This window comes from Rhagoletis pomonella, unplaced genomic scaffold (assembly GCF_013731165.1).
Source record: "Rhagoletis pomonella isolate Grant_MI unplaced genomic scaffold, Rhpom_1.0 Rhpom_scaffold_00003, whole genome shotgun sequence".
NCBI lineage: Eukaryota > Metazoa > Arthropoda > Insecta > Diptera > Tephritidae > Rhagoletis > Rhagoletis pomonella.
This window is the reverse complement of record NW_023458557.1, coordinates 53,122,269-53,141,125: the sequence shown is the minus strand read 5'-3', so window position 1 is coordinate 53,141,125 and position 18,857 is coordinate 53,122,269. Positions and strand designations below refer to the sequence as shown.

The following is an 18,857-nucleotide window of genomic DNA, read 5'->3' as shown; positions in this document are numbered from 1 at the left end:
TACTTAAAATGGTGCTAACGTTTATCGTTTGTTAAACAATTTTTGCCAATAATATTTATGTAAATCTGAGTTCAAAGTCAGAATTAGTGTAAAGTAATTGTCGTTAACTATGTTTATTGTTTTTGCATCAGCGAATTTTACTTGCTAATCATGTTTATTGTTTATTTGTTTTTATTTTTCGATTAAAGACTCCCTGATGAAGACGCGAGAGCGTTGAAACGCGTAGGAGGGTAAAAGGAAAATTTAATTTTTTCGCTTTTTAATTCTATCGGCCGAAGCAGCTCCAACCCAGTAAAAATAAAAAAACTACATTCTCATACTACACATGTATGTATGCATATTAGGGTGATTTTTTACTCCCACTTCTAAATTTGGTGGGAAATACCTAAAACAAGTTCCCTGACAATTGTAGTCCTTATTATTACTATTAGGTGCTCGACCGAAGCGTGCAAATATTTGCTGTTCAAAATACACATAAACTTTCATTGTTTTTTTCTTAATGTCAATGTCAATGATAGGATTTCTTCAGAATTTAATGCTATACAAAAGTGTCCATTTGGCGTAGCAAATAAAATTCCATCTAAATAAAATGCCTCTGAGCTGTAGTATTTTGAAGAAAAAAAATCATAGTTAGCTTACGTGTATTTTAAACGGGAAATCTTTGCACTACTTGGCCGAGCACTTAATTTAATATTATGGGCTCAATTTTTCAGGGCATTTTCCACAAAATATCGAAGTGGGTGTTTAAAAAAATAGTCGCGAAAAACGCACCTATATAATTTAAATGGTAATAAATGTTTGGTCTCTTCTTCATAGAAATGGCCCTTTTTTGATTTATTTTGGATCGGAATTATATTGCTCAAGTGGCAACGGTGCTTGCAACTTAAATACTATAGGGGTATTCACGATTCGGTGCATACTGTCTAGCATGGTACGTAGATAGCATAAATAGCATGATTGGCTAATTTCGTTGTTGTTTGAACGCATTAAACAACAACAAGCATGCTATATATCAACGGTGTGAAAACGCGGCTCTTTGAGCCAAATGCGGCTCTTTGCTTAGCAAAGTGTGGCTCTTTTTATACCCGAGCGCACTTGTGCACAAGGCTATATTAATTTTGTTCACATAACGGTTGTTTGTAACAGCCAAAACGTATCGAGATAGATATAGACAAATGTATAAATAAATGCTCAGAATGAATAGAGAAATCGATTAAGCCATGTCTGTCTGTCCGTCCGTCCGTCCGTCTGTCCGTCGGTCCGTCTGTCCGTCTGTCCGTCCGTCCGTGTACACGATAACTCGAGCAAAAATTGAGATATCTCAACATTGGTATGTAGCTTTCCGTTAATCCAAGGTAGGTTGGTATTGAAAATGGGCGAAATCGGACAGTAACCACGCCCATTTCCCATATAACGGTAATTTCCAGAAATACGAAAACTGCGATATTTTAGTAACTACTGAAGATAATTCACTCAAAATTGATATTTACAATAATTTTCAGACGACAAATAAGAATAATATACATTTTTGGAAAATGGGCGTAGCCGCGCCCACTTATGGTAACATGTGTATATCTTGATACCAGCTGCACCAATTTCTTCCAAACTTGGTACAGTTGTTGGCCTTGATACAGTATACTAAATGGCCGAAAATTTAAAAAATCGGACAATAGCCACGCCCACATCCCATATAACGGTAATTTAGAGAAATACAAAATCTTCGATAAATCAGTAAATAAAAACCTAATTTATTCAAAATTGATGCTTGCAACAATTCTTTACCAAGAAATACGTTTATGGTAAAATTTGGGAAAATGGGCGTGGCACCGCCCACTTATGATCACATATATGTATATCGGTAACCGTTATACCAATTTGTGCCAAACCCGGTATTTTTATTGTCCTTGCCGCATAAAAGCAAAACGTTGAAAATGATTGAAATCGGACTAAAATTACGGCCGCTTGTCATATAACGGTAAATTTCAGAAATGCTTGAAACTGCAATATTTCGAAATTTAATGACGCAAATTTACACAAAATTGATACACCCCGGCTTACCATCTAGCGGTAGCTTTCGGAAAGGTGAAAAAACATATATTTAATACTGGCGCCGGGTATTTAATGTTCGGCTCCGCCCGAACATAGACTTTCTTACTTGTTACTTTTTAAAATACAACTTTCTTTGCTGGACATTATTTTCCATTTTGTTCTTTTTTTTCATTTTATTATTTTTATATACACATACACAAATCGAGATTCAATATTCCCGCAATTGGAGAATGAAAATTGGCTTTCTTACTTGTTGTTCTTTACCGATATGATGGAACATTTGCAAAACTAGAAATTGTCTTTACAAGCAGAGAATAAAAATGTTTTTGATTTGTCGCAAATTATTTTAAGTTTTGAAGCTAAACTACGTCTTGTTATTCATGATCTCAAAAAAAAAATATTTCAACATATTCCATGGCTAGAAAACAATATTGCACATAATTTAAAAGCAGATTTTGAAAAAATATTTGCCGACTTCATACTTCATAAACCCTTTTTTATGTAACATAATTGAGGATGAATTTACAATATCCGAAATACTCCTTTTAAAGAAAAGCAAAGAAAAGTTAGAGTTTTTGGAATTAAAAGAAGATAAGGCATTGGAAATGCAACATAAAGCTTTGCCATTGCTTGAATTCCGGCAACAAGGACCAGATTTAAAATATCCGCTGTTGAAAACAGCTGCGTCCCGTATATTTTCCATTTTTGACACAACGTATAACCGTGAGTCTTTGTACTCTACAATGAAATTCGTAAAGTCAAAATACCGTTCACAAGTGACTAACCATCAGTTAACAGAACTGTTACGAACGGCTTTAACCCTCTAACCGTTTTTTTTTAAATAATGACCTGAGGGACCTTAATTTGGAGATTCGGCAACTGGTAAATCAGCACAAGCGGAAAAAGTGGGAGGATCACTTGAAGGCCTGTAACTTCCCATCTGGTGTGAGTAAGTTCTGATCAACCGGGAGATCCTTGTCTAACCCAACGAAGCGTGATGACAGAGTGGAAATCTCATTCGAAGGTCGCGCTTCGTCGGACCAGAAGAAATGCGCAACCTACTTCAGTAGGCAATTCCCACTTCATCCTTCGGTAGACAGGGCCAAACGGCGGGTGACCAGGAGGCTGCACAAGCTGCCAAAAAACAGTGCACCACTTGTTTTCACCAGCTGTGAAGTCAAGGCGGCTATCAGGAAGGCGAAAGCGTCCAAAGCCATTGGACCCGACGGAATCTATGTGTTGATGCTGAAACATTTGGGGCCTGCGGGAGTAGCTTACCTAACGGAGGTCCTCAACCTGTCAATGGCCACTAGCATCATTCCTGATGTGTGGAAATCAGGGAGAGTGCTGAAACCGGGGAAGCCCGCCAGCAAAGGAGACTCCTCGGTCGCGAAGAAACTAGAGGCCGTGCTACTCCCATACTTCATTTGCCACCTGACCCCAGCGAAGCATCAGCATGGATTCCGCAAAGTGCACAGCACAACAACATTACTTAACGCCATATACACCCAAATAACTCATGGCCTAAATCGAAACCGCCCTGTGAGAGAACGGTCCTAGTAGCGTTGGACTTGCCATAGGCGTTTGACACCGTCTGCCATTCCACGCTGCTAGAAGGTATTGAGGCCTCCTCACTCCCACAGGGACTGAAGCGATGGTCGGCGTATTATATGAGTGATCGACAGTCGTCAGTAATCTTCAGAGATCAAACCTCGAAACCAAGAAGAATTATACAAGGGGTTCCACAAGGTGGTGTTCTCTGCCCCTTACTATTTAACTTCTACATCTCGAAGCTTCCCCAGGTTCTGATGGGGCTGATGGAGTTTCCCTGATCTCATACTCTGGCGATTGCTCGATTTTGGCGTCCGGGAATGGAATTGATGACCTCTGCTCAAAAGTAATTGACTATCTCTCCAGCCTTTCTCGCTTCTTCACTGCAATGAGCCTAACACTCTCCTCAACGAAATCAACGGTGATCCTCTTTACCACCTGGACGAAGGAGGTCAGGCTGGAATTAGGTATACACGTCGCTATCACACCAATACCGACTGTAAACAACCCCAAAATTTTAGGGGTCACCTTCGATAGCCTGCTCTCCTACTCCACGCATACAACCGCAGTTGTCAATAAAGTACAAAGCCGCAACAAGGTCCTCAAGTCGCTCGCCGGCAACACTTGGGGCACAGACAAAGAAACGTTACTGGCAACATACAAGGCAATTGGCCGGCCGGTTATAAACTATGCTGCGCCAGTTTGGATGCCGGCGACTAGTAGGACGCAGTGGACGAAGCTACAGACTTGTCAGTACGCCGCACTCCGGACAGCGACTGGGTGCCTTCTGATGACGCCTGAGCACCACCTACACAGCGAGGCCCAAGTGCTTCTCATAAGGGAACACAACAAAATGCTCTGTAATCAATTTCTGGTGGGGTGCCACAGAAGCGAACACCCAAACAGACCTCTGCTACAGGAGGTGCCTCCGCCCAGGTATGTCACCTATTCGTGTACAAGGACACAGTTCAGCAATACGTAGACCAACCACTGGACCCGACGACATTCAGACGAGCCATTAACGATATCCATAGAGAGTCAGTCACCACCTACCTTGACTCTCGACCTATGAATGCAGTAATAGGAGCCCAATCACCACCTGTAGAAGAGACGGAGCTTCAATTGCCAAGAGAAACCCGCGTTACCCTGGGTCAATTAAGGTCTGGATACTCACCAGATACCTGTCCAGACTCGACCCCAATATCCCCAATGAGTGCCCGGCATGTGGAGAATCCCCTCATGACACCAACTACCTCTCCACATGCCAGCTCAATCCGACTCAACTGACACCCCTTAACCTCTGGTCCTACCCCTTCGAAACAGCTCGTTTCCTGTGCCTCCCGTTAGTTGAGCTTGACGACAGTGATTGAATGTTGACCCGAAATAGGCGGGGCTTAGTAGTGCCGCTTCAACAACAACAACCACCCTAACTTTCGGAGTCTCCAAGAAAATGCGTGTCCTGAGTTTATACGGTAGCCATTCATGGTTCATATTTGTGACGTTTTATACTTTGATGTTGAGTATTTTTGAGGAGCTCCGGGTAATGGTCGCTCAAACTTGGGTGTGCTTAATGAGCTCTTTGGGCGGATGCGCTGGCAGGCTTTGGAGTCTCTATAATTATACAAACCTTTTTTTTTTGGTTTTGGAAGAAAGACTTACATACTTATATTTGGAAATTTAGAATTTTCCTTGATAATTTATCACAAAATTCACGTTTTTCATTAAAATATAATCCCTCAATGGATATTTTATTGATTTTAAACTTACATTTATGTTTCCAGTTTAAAGAAACACAAGCAATAATTATGTACTTTACTATAGATATTATTCTTAATTAAGCATTGATATTATACTTATTTGACGTAAATTTTGTTCATAAATAACACAATTATATATATTATACCCTCGAAAAGAACTTTTTCTAATCATGAGGCGAAATTCCCCACAGTAAGTGTTGCCGTGCGCGCAAAACGAAAACGCTGCACACAACCCAAAAGTACTCCTCGGGGACCAATTGGTGAAAAACCGAGAAAAGGTTTATTACTGTTTATTACTGTGCGTTGCTGGAGCTGTCGCTGACCGGTGCTATGACGTATACGTGTAGGGGACCCCTACTAGGGTATGTTTTTTGTTTAGTTTAAGCTCTCTCTGCCCAACGCTGCTCTAGAGGAAAGATGAGCTCTTTCATACTCTTTTCGAGTGCTGCCACAAAAAAATTACCAAATTCCTCAAAAACAAATGAAAAATCCTCAAAATCCGAACAAATTACTCAACATTTTCTTATTTACTACTTACAGGTACTTAGCATAAAAATTAATTACATTGGTACATTTGTTCTGGCGGTTCAAACAAACTATCACCGTTATTTTTTATGCCTTGGTTTGTATATAATTTATTATAATTTAATTATAATATAATTATAATTTTTTTAATTGGGAAACTTATATGAACCTTGAAGACTCTTTTAATTCAAAAGCTTTTTTCCTTAATTTGCTTAATCTAATGAAAAATCTATATATAAATACAACACAGAAAATTTTGCAATCCCTTTTCTGAAGGCACCGTTCGCTCGATTTCAATGAAACAAACACCGATTTAAAGGATATAGCATCCTCTAATCCAGAAATGTTAATCCCGATACATAGGGGGCGTGGCATCTGACATATAGACTAAAATGTGAAAACCACTTAGAGATTATGTTGGGGAACTGAAAATTAGCACAGATGCATAGATTGTAAATACCCTAATTACGGTGAAAAATGGAAGGTAATAGGAAAGTGGGCGTGGCACTTCCCATACAAACTGAAATTCTCATATCTCTTATATTTTACACAGCTATTTATGATATCAATAACGTACTTATGGCGGAAAGTGGTAGATAACGGGAAAGGGGCGTGGCACCACCCATACAAACTCAAATTCTTATATCGCTTATCTCTGGAACCGCCTATGCCAACGTCCTGAAATTTCCAACAGCAACATATGTTACCAATACCATACATACGACGCAAATTGGCGGATTTTGGAAAAGGGGGCGTGGCACCGCCCATACAAACTGAAATTCTCATGCCGCTTATCTCTGGAACCGCTTATGCTAACGTCCTGAAATTTGACACAGCTATTTATGGTATCAATAACGTACTTATGGCGAAACGTGGTAGATAATGGGAAAGAGGGCGTGGCACCGCCCATACAAACTGAAATTCTCATATCGCTTTTCTCTGGAACCACTTAGCCTAACGCCCTGAAATTTGACACAGCAGCACATGTTGTCAATACTGTATTTACGGCGAAAAGGGGTAGAATTTGGAAAAGGGGGCGGGGCACCGCCCATACAAACTGAAATCTGACACAGCTATTTATGATATCAATAACGTACTTATGGCGAAGAGTGGTAGATTTTGGAAAAGGGGGCGTGGCACCGCCCATACAAACTAAAATTCTTATATCGCTTTTCTCTGGAATCACATCCTGAAATTTGACACAGCTATTTATGATATAAATACCGTAATTTGGTGAAGAGTGGTAGATTTTGAAAAAGGGGGTGTGGAACCGCCCATACAAACTGAAATTCTCATATCGGTTATCTCTGGAACCACTTATTATAAGGTAATGGAATTTAATACACCTACATTTATACACATATAAAATTGCAATAATCTTTTCATTGGGAACCACTTTCTCCCAGATTTTAAAATCGCATTGAATGATTGTTGTTTTGTGCAAAAGTTTTTAGAAGGAGCAGTTTGTTTGTCTTACAATAGATGGCGCAGGGATTGAGACCTATCGTAAAAAGTCACATTTATGATCAGATATTTAGAACACATATTAGTACACATATTAAGACTGGTTTTCACTATGTCATATTTTGACGCCAAAATTTGGCGACATATTTTGACACAATTTTATCTCCTTTATCCATACCTTTACCGGTGATATTAAGGGCCGAAAACTGGCAGATAACTGATTTAGCAGCGCATGTACACGACTAAAGACCTACCCTGATCCAAATCAATCGATTAACCGCTTTTTACTCCCATTTGACAATGTGTTTTCACTTACTTGACGAAAAATTCCACTGAATTTGACATAGTGAAAACCAGCCTTTAGTAACATAACACTTGGTGTAACTTGGTAGCCCAGTCGTGTGATAAAAAAATATTGGGCTTTGGCCCAGTCTTGACAAAAATCCGTATGAAACCGCCGTTATAGAAGGAAATATTATCTTTTGTTGTAAACCTTCAAGATACTTTCTTAACTGTTAACGATTTTGATGAAAAAAATAAAGAGTTGATTGTATATGTGGTTAATTTAGTTTTTAACATTCAAGAGGCCCACAGACAAATATAATCGAAAAACTTATTTACATACAGTCTGAATTTGTATATGTTTGACATATTAGTTAGTGATGAATGTCTCATCTATACATTGGGCGCGTTTCTAAGACGTAGCTGTTGTTAAACTGTTAAGTGTTTGGCTTCGAAACGCACAGTTGAGTAGTTCCGCTCAGCTCAACAGCTGGCAACTTTCCGCCATTTTCAAGCGGAAAATTTTTGCGCTACCTGAACTCAACGTGTTGGACTTAGCCTAAACAGCTGATCGTAAAGGCTATCGCCACTTGTATTAATTTTAACGCGGCTTTGTTAGGTGGCAGTTGCAAACAAGTTTATTCTATTTTATATTACTGATGTTATAAAGTAACTAAAATATTTTATACAAATACCACGTTTCTAAATATATGTTTTTAAGATGTTTTTTATATAATTATACACTGTTTAATTCATTATAACATTGAACGATTTTTTTTCAACACGACGGCAGTTGAATTATAAATACTATCGGCGCAACTATCTCTATTTATTGCAATTTCATTTGTTTGCATTTATCAGCTGTTCATTTGGCAGCATATTCATCAAGCCGTTTTTAACAGGTCTATTCTGCGCTGGTAATAAAAACTTTGTAACCGGTAAATAAAGTTCCTGTCAATTTTTAAACCCTTTTCGCATTCTGTGTACTCTTGTAACCGGTAAATTTTGTTACCATCTCATAAGCTGGTAACAAATTATTGCCCCGTGAAATATGCAATACCAGGATTTGCACAATTCTTCATAGCTGAATTGCTGAATATTTTAATTGCATTACCAACGTACCTAGAACCGCGGTGACAAGAACTGGTAACATTTTTTGGTAATACAATTTTCCGGTTACAAAATCTTCGGTAACGTGCAGAATAGACCTGTAAGACGTAATTGTTGGGTCCTACAGTTGCCAGCAGTTTCGTAGCAGTTGAGCTAAACAGCTACGTCTTATAAACACGCCCATTGAAATACATATGCATATTTTTTTAAAATGAAAATCGAGGTTCCTTTTTCGGTTTAATTTCAAAAGCTATTGAAGAAGTTTGGAGGAGACTTGGTAGAATTAGCATTAGTCAATCAGGTATTGACGTTCATAATTCGATTTTAAGTTTTCCTGTAAATTCGCTATAAATTATGCCGGTGGACTTCAAAATAGTAATTCGCATAAAGGAGTTAGTATTGGTGAATGGCAAAAATTCAAAAGTGTATGAAAAAATATATCGAATTTCGACAACTGGGCGATACTAGTCAATATTAGTATCGTTATGATCGAACAATTCGTTATCGAGATTTTGCAAGTTCAAAATAAGTTGAAAATATAACGACGGAATGAAAAAAATTATCGATAAAATTTTGAATATTTAGCAACAAATGCAGATGTGCTTAAGAGCGAAAAACACCACAAACGCGGCTTGACAAACCAAGCGAAATATCCCTTTGCTTAAAGCTATTTATTACTATGTTTATGCGTAGGCTAATTCACGAATTCATTTCATGAATTTGGGGCTGCATAAACCCATTTCATGAATTCAATTATACACGGAAGCTAATGAAATCGTGAAGTGCAAGTCCGGCAACGCCACGTCCCAATCAAACCATATTATGTTCATTTCCTGGTACCAACAGGTTTTCCAAATTCAAAAGGAGGCCAAAAAAGCCAGAACCCAACTGTTTATTTTCTTGTTAGTGCGTTGCCACTTTTCCAAAGCTCTTTATTTCATGAATTCTCAAACTATGCATAAACGGGACCACTTTTAAATTCACGAAATGAAGAACTCAAGAATTCTGTCGCATAAACGTAGTATATATTGTGTATGGGGGTTTTTGAAGGTTTGACAAACCATTTGAGGGAAATGTGAACAAAAATCAAATTTTTTTTATTTTCTGGCCGCCATGTTGACGTTTGATCAAACCGCTTACGTTGTGTATGACAAAATCGCCTCATTCGCAACGGAAGTTTTACCGAATGAGGACGCAAGAGAGAAAAATGGAAGAAACCCAAACTCTTTTACATTGTGAACCGGAAGAAAACTATAATTCTTTGCTTGAACGAGTCATGTTTGCATGGTGTATGGCGAAATGGGAAAAGTAGGTTTGACAAGCCGCTTGTGTGGTGTATTCCGCTCTTTATAAAACTTCGGAAAGTTGTTTGTTCAAAAATGTGCAAAGTAATTTAACAAATCTCTTGTGTGAAACATGGTTGCATTTGTTATCTGCAAATATATCGAGAGAAAATTCCTCAAAATAAAAACCCTCAAAAAATACTCAAGCGCTCCCGAAATTGGCAATACTGCTCTTTTCTTCGAGAATGGTTAACGAAGGCTCTCATATGCTGGAGAGTGGTCATTTATCGAGTCGAAGACCACACTCTTGCCTCACTCATTATCGAAGGTGAGGCAAATTCGTTTTCCAATTATTTAAGAATTTTTAACCAAGTCTAATGTGGTTACCTCTTCTTCTATGTTGTGTAAAAATTTCATAGCTGTACCGATTAAAAGTAGTTCACCAGAATAAAGTCGTATTAATTTTTACTACTGGAGTATATGTAAATTGAAAACTTTTAAGCCGTTTTTCTCGAGTTTTTGGTTCTCTGAGTTATGGCAATATTGAAATAAATAACCGTTATGTTCAATTACATGAGATTCATATTGTATATCGAAGATAATTTTCGAACTTTCGCCACAATGTTTATTTACGAAATTTTTTACGTAATTAAAAAAAAAAAATACTTAAAGTTTTTAGCACGTCGATACTATTTGGTATTCGCGATACTTACTCAGTGCTTTTCAAAAAGTATCAAGTTCTCGATACTACTCAGTACTCATGAAAAGTATCGATATTCTGTACTCGGTACTAGTATCGTTCTATCACCGTTTTGATTCTAGTAACGTATTTTAAGGTGCACCTCACTACACTTGTGTCCTCTTTTTCATTGTAAATAAGTTGGTCACCTTAATTTGAAGGCCATCGTGCTTATGTGCATTCATAATGAAAAACAGTTAACACATAATTACAAAGCCACGCGTGTCTACCCAAATTGTGCAAATATATGTACAAGTGCATATCTATAAATTAAATATTAAATATCAATTTCAATATATACTTATATAGTAATTTACTTTACGCATGCAACACAACCTGGTTCAATATGATCAATAACGGCACTGCCCAATTCGATAATGTATATTACGTACAATTGCGTTAATAACACAATGAGGCCGTCAAAAAAATTGATGTATCGAACAAAAATCGCTTTATTATCCACTTTTGCCATACGGAAAATCAGAAAAAACAACAAAGTAGCTGAAAAATGTTTCGGATAAAATAAAAAAAAAAATACTTCAAACGAGAGCTTTAAAAAAATTTTATTGAAAAGATTAAGATAGAGGGCTATTCGCATAGTAAACCACCCAAATCGGTATTGATTAAAAGCAAATGCAAGTGATAATTTTACGTTACGAGTTTAGCTCAAATGTGGAAGATATCCTAGATTGAATCCTTGCACCCAATTTATTGTTTAATTAGTTTAAGTTCTTAAAAAGTATTCTTAGAAAATAATCATACAAAGGTTTTTGATACGATGAAATCATTTTTGAAGTTTTGAAGGGCAATTTTATTGAATTTGTGCACTTGTGCACAAGCGTACATTAATTTTGTTCACATAACGGTTGTTTGTAACAGCCAAAACGAATCGAGATAGATATAGACAAATGTATACATAAATGCTCAGAATGAATAAAGAAATCGATTAAGCCATGTCTGCCTGTCCGTCCGTCTGTCCGTCTGTCCGTCCGTCCGTGTACACGATAACTCGAGCAAAAATTGAGATATCTCAACGAAATTTGGTATGTATGTTTCCCTCGGAACTGTAACCACGCCCACTTCCTATATAACGGTAATTTCCAGAAATACGAAAACTGCAATATTTTAGTAACTACCGAAGACAATTCACTCAAAATTAATATTTACAATAAATTTCAGACAAAAAATAAGAATATTATAAATTTTTGGAAAATGGGCGTAGCCACGCCCACTTATGGTTACATGTGTATATCTTGGTAACCGCTTCACCAATTTCTTCCAAACCTGGCACAGATGTTGGCCTTGATACAGCATACTAAATGACCGAAAATTTAAAAAATCAGACAATAACCACGCCCACATCCCATATGACGGTAATTTTCGGAAATACGAAAACTGCGATATTTTAGTAACTACTGAAGATTATTCACTCAAAATTGATATTTACAACAATTTTTAGACGAAAAATAAGAATATTATAAATTTTTGGAAAATAGGCGTAGCCACGCCCACTTATGGTTACATGTGTATATCTTGGTAACCGCTGCACCAATTTCTTCCAAACTTGGCACAGTTGTTGGCCTTGATACAGCATACTAAATGGCCGAAAATTTAAAAAATCGGACAGTAACCACGCCCACATCCCATATAACGGTAATTTAGAGAAATACAAAATCTTCGATAAATCAGTAAATATTAAAGCTAATTTATTCAAAATTGATGCTTGCAACAATTCTTTACCAGGAAATACGTTTGTGGTAAAATTTTGGAAAATGGGCGTTGCACCCCCCACTTATGATCACATTTATGTATATCGGTAACCGTTCTACCAATTTGTACCAAACTCGGTATTTTTATTGTGCTTGCAACATAAAAGCAAAACGTTGGAAATTATTGAAACCGGACTAAAATTACGGCTGCTTTTCATATAACGGTAAATTTCAGATATGCTTGAAACTGCAATATTTCGAAAGTTAAGAACGTTAATTTACTCAAAATTGATACACCCCGGCTTACTATCTAGCGGTAGCTTTCGGAAAGGTGAAAAAACATATATTTAATACTTGCGCCGGGTATTTAATGTTCGGCTCCACCCGAACTTAGACTTTCTTACATGTTTTCAAATAAATACTAAAATTAGAGATCTTTAATAAAAAAATTCAGCCGTATTCGTATTAAAAATGCTAATTTTAAACACAGCCATTAATATTTAAATAGATGTTAATTTATTTATTGTATTTTGTTTTATTTTTTGGTCTACTATTTTTTCTAACTTTCCTTCCTTGCTTTATATTTCGATTATCAAAATCATCATTATAGTTATTTTATTACTATCGCTTAAGAGTGTAATTTTGCCATTTGGCACTTCTAAAGGTTTTAGCCTGAAAATCACTGGAACCACTATTTTGAGGGATTATTTCATTTTGTGGGTTTTCGATAACAGCAATTTATCACTTTGTTTGGTGTTTTAATTAAAAGTGGTCGATTGTGAAAGAAGATATTAACATTATTGTTGGATATTTGTTGGGGAATACTGGTTACAGCTGATGACGAAAATGAAAGCAATAATTTTGTAAAATTTCCACATGACAATGATGACAAGCATTTTGGAAATCAAAATAAAATGCAAAAATAAGGAAAGTTTGAAGAAAACGTAGACAAAAGAATAAAACAAAATACAATACATAAATAAATTTTCGATTAAAATATTAATTGCTGTGTTTGAAATCACATCGCGGCTGAATTTTTTAATAAAACTCAATGAAATTCAAGGAAATTGGCCCACAGCGCCATCTAACGCAAAGCTAATAATAAACGAAAATCAAAAATCAATTCCTCGTATCAAAAACCCCTTGCATAAGTATTTTCTAAGAACATATCTCAATGAGGTTGTTCACACCCTTCCTGGTTATCAAGTTATCTGATTAAAAATGATTTTTGTATAGCGTGTATAAAATATAACCACATAATCTGATAACCAGGCAAGCGTGAACAACCTCAATAACTTAACCTAATAAAACAATAAATTATGTGCAAGGATTCAATAAGGAATATCTTCCTTATTTGAGCTAAACTGAAAAAAAAACCATTAACGTATTTAGTATTATTGACATATAAAACTGTCACTTTCTCTTGGTTTTACCCAATACCAAGTCAACAAGTTTGATTTTGTCGCATAGTATAATAAGGCGTTTATGTGTATGAGAAAAAACTAGTCACATTTGCCTTGGTCACACTTAATTAACTTATAATCGTTTTCGTGACATATTTATATATCAGATCTCATAGGTCTCCAAAAGACCTTTAGTAGAAAAAGCCAAAAACGGCATCCATATTTCTAGGACATAATTAGGTCGGTGAGTCCGTTTTTCAGATTGGCTCTTATTTACGAATTTTGCACAAATTTCAGCTTTGATTTGATGCTTATTCAATCAATTAAACAAGTAACTTAGCTTGTAATTGTTAAGCAAAAAAAAAGGAATTCAATTCTCGTATAAAAATTAAGGAGTACCATCAAATTCGTCATAATACAATGACCGAAACTAAACCAAATTAATATGGGACCACCATACAAAAAAAAAATCATCGAAAACGGTTCAAAGTAGTCCGGTAACGTATGTATATAAAAAAATATTCCATAATTGATAACTTCTTCCTTTTTTGGAAGACGGCTAAAAATATAAGAAAAATCATGTGAAAATTATTCCAACTCTCTCGTCACCTGAAATGCAAAAGGCCGTAACACAACATACAAAAAATCATTTTTTTTTTTTCAATTTAATCGAACTATTTAACTAAAAGTACCCACTACGTTTTAAGTAAAACAATATTTTTGTTAGTTACGGCCTTTTACATTTCAGGTGACGAAGGAGTTAGAAGGTTTACACTCTAAGGTGACAATATGTAAAGACCCTGCAGCAGAATTTAGGGGCAGTCTGTCAAAGCACTAGTTCCGCTCTACAAATTTCATAACTGTCTCTGAACTACTGCAAAAGGGATGCAGAGCTGGACGGTTGAAACCCATATGTTGCTAGTTGCGCTGTCATCAATGTTATACCATGTTCTGACCGACAACGAAAACACTTTGAAAACGAGTTTTGGAATTGTGGGCTGAAGGCTGTTCACACCAGCTGTTTGTGTTTTCGTTGACATTTCTTACATCCTCTCATTGCAGTTTTGCTACACAAAAACAAAACCAAAATGCTCTTCCCACATTTTCTTTTCATTAGCAACCTCTTACTTTCATTCTTATCTTACTTTGGCCAACCAATTAACATTAAATACAAAATAGCGTATTAAAGATGATAAAATATGACTTCCACTTCGATAAATAATCGAAAAAAACTAGTGAAGACACCGATTGGAACGAGTGGAACGTGAGTTTTCAAGTAGTTTTCAGCGAAAACTGGTTTTCGTTTGACAGATTTTACATGGACGAAAACACATGTTTTAGGTCGAAAACTAGTTTTAGCAACGGAAACATGTTTTCGATGTCGGTAAGAACATGGTATTACTCATCCTGGTCATATGAAAACTGACAAAAGATGCACAAATATACCATACTATAGTATTTTTTCGATTTTCTTAGACCCTAAAACTAATAACAAACTGTTTTCAATTATTTAATATGTAATTCTCTAGTTTATGGGGCAACTGCTAAAATATTTCCAAAAAAGTCATTATTGGTAACATTAATGTTATTTTTATACATATATACGTACGTATCAAATTGAATGCAAAATATAACCATACAATTTAGTTAAGTTAAACTTAACAGCAAAAGTGTGCATACACCATTTATTTTATGAAAATATGATCATGCTTAAAACAAAATCATAGATGTAAACCGTGTTTAAAAACTTTATAAAAAACTAAGTTGAATTTAACGATTTTTTATCAAAATATTTGACCTTTTAATCAGATTTAAAAAAATAAACAAAAGTGATAAACAATCTCACTTTGAAATGGGGGTGCTATTGATATGAACGATACTGTACATAAGTAAATATATCACTGAGCACCCGAATTGTGTAGTTATGCAGTGATTTTTTTTTAATTTCCAATGTTCTTCATTTTAAATATTTTTCGTTAAGTTTTTATTTAAGTACTATGTCTCATACTATAAACCATTTAAATTCAAATATCTAACTGTGCTGCAAACTTGAAAGGACTCTAAAAACTGTCTTCAAATTTCAAACATTTTAACCACAGATTTTTTTTATAAATATTTCGAGTATTCTGTTTTGTAGCCCATCAAATTTTAGTGTAGTAAAGTGTAATCTTGCATCTTAAACGAAAATATTTACATAGGAGAATAACTTCAAGTCGTGCGTAGAAAGAGCGCGATTAATTATTTTAAAATTTAATGGGCTATAGAACTGCATATTTATAAACTCTGATTTAAAATGTTGAAGTTTTTATAACAGTTTCTAGAATTCTACTAAGTTTCCAACACAGTTAGAAACGTGAATTTATTTGTTTATGTTATAATACTTATAAGCTATCCTTAAATAAAAAATTTACGTAAAATATTTAGCATGAAAACCATTGTGAATATTCAAAATTCTATATATTCGTAATTTGATGCCGGAGAGTCTATATATTACGTTTCAATAAATTTAATACAATTTAACGCTGAATTATCGCAAATAAGCATTAAATATATCACCGTTTCTCTCATTTTTTGAAACGACTTAGTTTAGATATTTAATTATAAGTATCCCAGAAATACCCATCATACGTAAGAAATATAAATTATTTTTAAGAATAACAGTTTTAGAAAATGTAGTAATAACTGACACTTCATGTTCCTAATTTTAAAGCACAGTTTGCCTCAAAAAGTAAATTAGTTCAAATCAAATAGCTCTTTAAACATAAAATGAAGTACATATTTTTTATTTACAAAATTGTATGCGTGCTTATTTAAAGAAAAGGCTCTATACTATACTTCTTAGAACCAGTTCAAAACTAACCAAATTTTTTCTAGCCCGGAGGTAACCCTTTTTGAACTATCTAGGAACTGTTGTTATATGAACTGTCTCAGAGTCAGCTCAGAACAAGTTGAACAGTTCTGCAGAGGGCAACAATTGTCACTTCGTAGGACATCGCCATGTTAATAAAGACAATTGAAAGCACTGATTTAGGATAGATTAAGAACCAGTGTCGTCCCTTTTCAGGCTAGCTCAGCGCAAGTTCTGAACCGACTGACCGGACTGAGTTGATAGTTTCTTAAGCTTTGACTTGCGTCAAGTTAATAGTTATCTTAATAAGTATGCTCGGATCTTAGATTTAATTTTCTTATCGAGTAATTTAAATTTTACGCTCTTGGAATGTTGCTCGCCTATTTCCCCCGCTAACTCTCATCATCTTCCGTTAGTATTAGATTTAGAGTTCTATGAATTTTTAAATGCCTCTTCCGGAAGTGATAATGTAAAATTTAATTTTAATCTTTGTAACTTTGAGATCCTTAACAACCAGCTGCTAGAGCTTGATTGGGACTGTCTTTTTGCTAACGTTGATGTAGTCCATAGTTTCGAGCTTTTCAAAACTAAGATCCATGATTATTGTGTGAATCATGTTCCAATTTTTTCTGAAAGTAGATATAAGTTACCTTGGTACACCAAACAACTGAAGCATTTAAAAACTCTTTGTAATAGGCTTTACAAAAAATTCAAGTCGCTTCGTAAGAAATATATCAGGAACTTCGAAAGCAATATAAGGACCCTAAGGCCTTTTGGTCGTTTATTAAATCAAAGAAAAATAAATCCAACATTCCTACCTCGATGTTCTATAATAATTAACATGCTAATTAGTGCAAATTTCGTTAGTCAGTTTCTGACTCACACGTACCTTTTGGCTCACTGTTGCTAACCGAGGATGATGTGCTGAAGGGTATTTCGAGTTTAAAATCATCCACTCAGACTGATGTAGATGCCTGTCTCCTAATCTCTTCAAGAACTGCTCTGCTCTCATTAAGCCTCTACTTTTGATCTTTAATTTATCGCTCTCTGCGGGTACGTTTTTAGCAGATTGGAAAAGTGCTTATATTACACCTATTATCAAAAATGGAAATAAAAGTGATGTTTCGAATTACAGACCGATTGCTAAATTGACAACGGTTGCTAAATTGTTCGAAAGCATTATCAAGGATAAAATTGCTTTTGCAATTCAAAACGTAATTTGTCCGAACCAGAACGGCTTCGTTAAGGGGAGATCCACGATATCCAACCTTTCTATTTTTACGGATGACTGCATTAGAGGCTTCGCATTCGTATTGTATCAAATTGATACAGTATATACTGATTTTTCCAAGGCATTCGATAGGGTGTCCCATAAAATCTTAATTAGTAAATTGGCGTACATGGGTTTTCACTCCGTCTTCCCCGAATGGATCAGTTCTTATCTATCGGAGAGGTACTGTAGGGTGCAAATCGAAGACACAACATCGCGTTCTTTTCACGCTAGTTCTGGGGTCCCTCAGGGAAGTATCCTTGGACCTCTTTTATTTATAATCTTTATCAATGACATAAGCTCGTGTTTCTTATTCTCCAAATTTCTTCTATACGCTGACGATCTCAAAGTTTATTCGGTTGTAATGCGACCTAGGGATTCTGATTCTCTTCAATCTGATCTAGATAGATTTAACTCTTGGTGAGAAAGAAATTAACCCCTCTTAAATACTATAAAATGTTCTCATATGGTTTATTCTAGAAAGTCGATTACAGTAAGCACATCTTATACGATAGCAGGTACTAAACTGAAATTTGTAGATCAAGTCAAAGACCTTGGGGTTTATTTTGACTCAAAACTCACATATAATACTCATATTAACTTCATTGTTGAAAATTCCTATTCCACGTGGGCTTTTGTGCGTCGTAACAGTTCTGATGCTTCTGACCCGTACACTCTTAAAAAACTTCATATTGCTTTTGTCAGGTCCCGTCTAGAATATGCCGCAATTATTTGGCGACCTTTTCATACAACGTATATTAACAGGATTCAACGTTTACAAAAGATTTTTATGAAGTCTGCGCTAAGGTTTCTCAACTTTACGTAGCCAATGCCTTCCTATAAGTCACGCTGCTTACTTTTAAATCT

At 35.7% G+C, this 18,857-nt stretch overlaps 1 protein-coding gene across 1 annotated transcript in view; it reads right to left on the bottom strand.

Annotated features, from left to right (window-relative positions):
• Positions 1 to 18,857, bottom strand: part of LOC118735300 (adenylate kinase isoenzyme 5) — a 163,203-nt gene that overhangs the window by 99,753 nt on the left and 44,593 nt on the right. The gene's annotated exons all lie outside the window — the stretch shown is intronic.